General features: G+C 41.1%; 2 pseudogenes; both read right to left on the bottom strand.

Annotated features, from left to right (window-relative positions):
• Window positions 1-736: 736 nt before the first annotated feature.
• Window positions 737-1,663, bottom strand: LOC143388466 (protein N-terminal asparagine amidohydrolase pseudogene; annotated as a pseudogene).
• Window positions 1,664-2,823: 1,160 nt separating this feature from the next.
• LOC143388465 (nuclear receptor-binding factor 2 pseudogene) lies at window positions 2,824-3,780 on the bottom strand (annotated as a pseudogene).
• Between the last annotated feature and the right edge of the window lie 943 nt (window positions 3,781-4,723).

Here is a 4,723-nt window from a genome sequence, read left to right as displayed (position 1 = left end):
TTTATAGGATATAAATGGTAAAATGTCTTCTGAGAAAATCTTTAACTCATGTGACAGAATAAAAACCTTTTAAAGTGCTCTGTCCATTAATTACCTTCAGAAATTCTATTTCAGCAAACTTAGAAGGTTTCTTTTAGAAGTTTCAAACAAGAAAAATTTAGATTTGCTTCTAGTGTAATGCCTACCATAGAGTCAGCACTTGCTGTATGCCTCCTGGAGGATTTAAAAGCCGATTGGCCCACTGCACTAGCACATTTTATTGTTATACACACACAAATAAAGAGCAGCAGAGAAGAGCTGGAGTAAACCGACAACTAGTAAAACCCATCTCAAGTAATGAAAATCCTCAAAATAAATCCTGGGTGAAGAGAAAACTAGCAGGAGAAAAAAGTCTAAATGTCAAAAGTAAAGAAACAAAATATAAAAAAAATTATTATTTTTTTAAAAGGTGTTTCTACATGGGATGCTATTTTTTTTAACCTAATTCTCATTGCTGAAGCTTCTGAACTAAAGTTTTTAGTGGAAAAACTGTATGACAAAAATCATATACATTAAGTATTTCTTTTTTTTTTTACCTTTGCCAAAATAAGATCTTATTTTGAAAGTCATTTGAAGGATGCTGAGGAAGGAAGGAAACCTAAGACTCAATGGTGTATATTCCAAATTTATCTTCTTTCCAAACCCACCGATGGTCTTTGTCATGTCAAAAAGTAGCTTTCTTTGGTAATTCCTACATTTATCTTCCTGGAGGAGATATCTTTTCTTATAAGCCATCTTCGTTTTTCCTGTAGAGGAGAGCTTTATTTCCAGGAAACAGCATATACATTGGAGAGGGGTATTTCTTTAAAAACATCAAGGTAGATCTGATATGTTGAACAAAGTGGGGGGGGGGGGCTCAGACAAAGGGGAAGTGGAAAGGTTCTCTAGTATTTGCTTAACATCTTGCTGCAACCAGAAATCCACATATGGAAATGGAATCCAGGAATACGGGCCTATCCGAAGTTTCTCAATCTTCATCATAAATGCTAATCATGGGGCCTCCAGCTAAAGATCGGGCAGCTCGCAGCTCCTTCTCGGGGTCTCGATCTTGAAATGTGGCTCTGTACATTTCTGCTGTTTCAATGTTGACAGCAATGCCATAAATTATTGGAAAGTGGTTTTCATTTTCTTCTCGGTCATTTCATTCTGTCACACATAATGTCACCAAGTGAATGTCATCTTCTTGTTTGTCAAATTCACTAAGAAGTTGGTGAGTAAGTTCTTGTGACAACTGCCTGTCATCACTGAAGCCTCCCACGAGGTGCACTTCCAGCCTTCCACTTTGAGCGTGGTCAGAAAAGGATTTTATGGAGTTCATGATCAAGGGGACCTCAGCTTTGGTGTCAGTTCCATCACAATGTGTCAGGCAGGTAGCCCCATTACCTGTGTGCCTCAGGACTACAATATGACAAGTGGTGGCATCATCAGAACCCAGAATGGAGATGGAGCCATCCTTTGGGGAGGTCACTGCAAGCTCTCTTTGCTGAACATACAGAAGGCCCTGGGGTCCCACTTGTTGACCTCTGAGAAGTCTGGCTCTTTCCTCCAGAGACGGGTGGTCTCGAACCAGCTCCCTGGCGGACTGCGGCAGGCACACTCGCCGCCTGCAGACCAGAAGCAGCATCGCAGTGGCCACCGCCTGGGAAGGCCCAGGGAGGCGGCCTCCCCAGCCCCGTGTTGACACCGGCCCAACCCCTCAAACCTTAAAAAAATATTTCACGTTGAAGAAATATTTCAATGACTAAAAAAGTGTACTCTCCTGATAGAAATAAAAAAAATGGTGCAGAATCAGATACAACACCTTTGTGCTTATGCAAAACATGACGTTAGTTAAACCAGGTTAGTTTAAAATGTATATTGACTACTTTGAAGTAACATGGTTGACTTTTGATCCAATACGTTCTTACTCTTTCTCAATATGTTCTTGTGCCTACCTCACCACAAGTAGGATGACATCAATGGATGATTCTTTTTTTATATAAAACACAATTACTTTATTAATTTCTTATAATCAAATACTGCCAACTAACATTACTTCCATTTATGCATCATTAAAAACAAAGGATCATTCCTTAGTATTTTTAAGTCATGCATTATATAAAAAAGAACTTAAAATGCACCCTGATTAATTACGTAAACTGGTATTTTTTTTATAAAAAAGCATAACTGATAATTTGGTTCCTTTCTTCATAAAATGGAAATTTAAATACTTCTCCTGATAGTCTTGAGGTCAGCATTATGTTATTAGTGCAAAATGTGGGTATTATGGTTTCATCTAGAAAGGTGTCTATCCTATACAGCTTACTTAAACAAACAAATTGTGCATAACAAAGGCATGCAGTCAATGCATGATAGAAAGCATGTTTCAAATACATGGCAGCCCCTCAGGCCACCATATTATTTAGGTTTTACATTATCATTTATGCAATTATAGATTAATTATACATAACACACTTTTATACATTTTAACCCTGAAGAAAAATAATTGGTGCTTGAGAAAATTATTCTAGGTAGCCATTTGCTTTGCATCGGGAGAAAGTGAACCTCCAAGAGTTTACTGTATGCCATGTGGGAACCATTAGCTCTGGTGGGTAGATCAGATGTGCAATGTATTTCACAGTGACTGTTTCCTACATCCTGGCAATGCTGCTCCTGCCAATCAGCCAGATGGTAAAGCACATCTGGAATTACCCTTGTATGTGATTTTCCCTTTTTTATTTTTTCTTCTTTCCTGGATTAACTGTGTTGCTGTATTTCTTCTGATCTCTCCAAAAGCCTTCCATTTCAATTATTCATAAGTCCTTTCAGAAAATCCTCAGACAGCTCCATAAGTGGAAGTTGTGGAGATGGAAAATCCAAGGGAGGAAGATTGGGTATTGGAATATCCTTGGCTTTCCCAGTATTTGTTGCAAATTCCTGCCAGGTTGAAGGTGTAGCAGTGTCTGAATGTGGTGGCAAGTTCCATAATGCTGACTTTTCTACAAAATCAGCAACCACATCCAGCTCCTTATCTACTGGACCTTTTACAAGTCTGGCTTTTTCAGCCTTTAGTGCTTTATTTTCTTTCCTTAATCTTTTATTCTCACCCACAAGAAACTCCTCATGCATTTTCAAATCTGCAATTTTGGTTGCCTGCTTCTCAATAATTGTTTTATCATTCTTTGGGGCTTTGCTTCCAATATATGGCTGTGTTGGCTCACTCTTTTGCTGAAGTAAAAATAGTAGTGTTTCTGTATTCCTGTCAAAGACTCCCTGAATTTCAGAGAAGGGTTTCTCTGTACAAGGGCTGTAGTTCTGAGAAAGAAGGGGACTCTGACCCTCTGCATCCTCAGCAGAGGGTTTGTGAGATGCCTGAAGGTGGGTGACTACATCCTTTTCTGTGTTCTGAGCTTTTGATCATTCTTCACACTTTGCCCTTTTCCACCTCTCCTGGATGAGGATGAGCTGTTCCATGTGGCTATCCCCTTTTAATTGCAGTGATAAATGAGCCTGCTCAGACTTGGTCAGCTTCAGAGCATCAGAAAGATAGGCCGTAGCCTTCTTGTGACAAGAAATAGCTCTTGGTATTTCCCTGCAGCTCATAAACGGTCTGCTCTGCTGAGGAGCCAGGTTGAGAGATGCTTCCATGACTTCCAAAGACCCCGGCGCCAGCAGCGTCGTCAGGGCACATGGAGGGAAGGAGAAGAAGAGCGCAAGGCAGCCTTGGAGACCTCTGCCCCTCAGCGAGCCCAGAGAGACCATGGGAGGCAGGTGCAGAAGAGGCAGCCACCCTACTGCTTCCTTCCCCAGTGCCTCGGCCGCCTCCTGAGCTCTGCATGGCCAAGTCCTGACGTCACTGGCCCGGGCTGGTTTCAGGCAGGAGTGGGACTGGAGTAGGTGGGGCTCCCGGAGGGCAGGGCAGCTGCTGATGTCTGCTTCCAGAGTTTCGTTTTATTTTTTCCCCATGAAATATCTTCTGAAAGGGTAGTGGGATGTTTTGTGAGGAGGTGCAGGCTTTTAGAACCTTAAGATTGCTATCTTCCAATACTGACGTCTCTCATTTCCTGCTTGCCTGACTTTTTTCAGAATTCACTCTGCTTAGCCACATTCTCTCTTGCACTTGTGTACCCACCTTTATCCTTGTACCTGTTGATGTTTTTCAAAAAGTAGATCTGAGGGCTGGGGTTGTAGCTCAGTGGTCAAGCGCTTGCCTCGCACATCTGAGGCACTGGGTTCAATCCTCAGCACCACAAAAAAAATAAGTACATAAATGAAATAAAGGTATTGTGTCCATGTACAATGGAAAAAAGCAAATTTGAGCAGAGTTAAACCATATACTGAACTGGGCCATGATAGGAGTTAACGAGAATTATTCAGCAGGGCTCCGTCTTGAAGTTGAACACAAACTAATAAAATAGCATGTGTTACAAATAGTCAAGTATGATGATGCATTTAACAATGACATTCCAAGCCATGGTGTTACCGGTGCTTACCTGTGAGGAGTCCTTGCTTCCCCAATGTTGAAGTATAACACCAGAGAAGCATGCTGAGGCAAGGTCAGAGTGGAAAGTAGAAGCTTTATTAAAGACAGCAGAAAACACTTCTCCCAGATGAAGAAGGGGACCCAAGAGGTGGAATCCCTTTTTTTTTTCTTTTTCTTTTTTTTTTTTTTTGCATTGAGGATTGAATGCAAGGGAACTTAACC

Source organism: Callospermophilus lateralis, unplaced genomic scaffold (assembly GCF_048772815.1).
Source record: "Callospermophilus lateralis isolate mCalLat2 unplaced genomic scaffold, mCalLat2.hap1 Scaffold_93, whole genome shotgun sequence".
In the NCBI taxonomy this organism is placed as follows: Eukaryota; Metazoa; Chordata; class Mammalia; order Rodentia; family Sciuridae; genus Callospermophilus; species Callospermophilus lateralis.
This window is presented reverse-complemented; position numbering and strand designations above follow the sequence as displayed.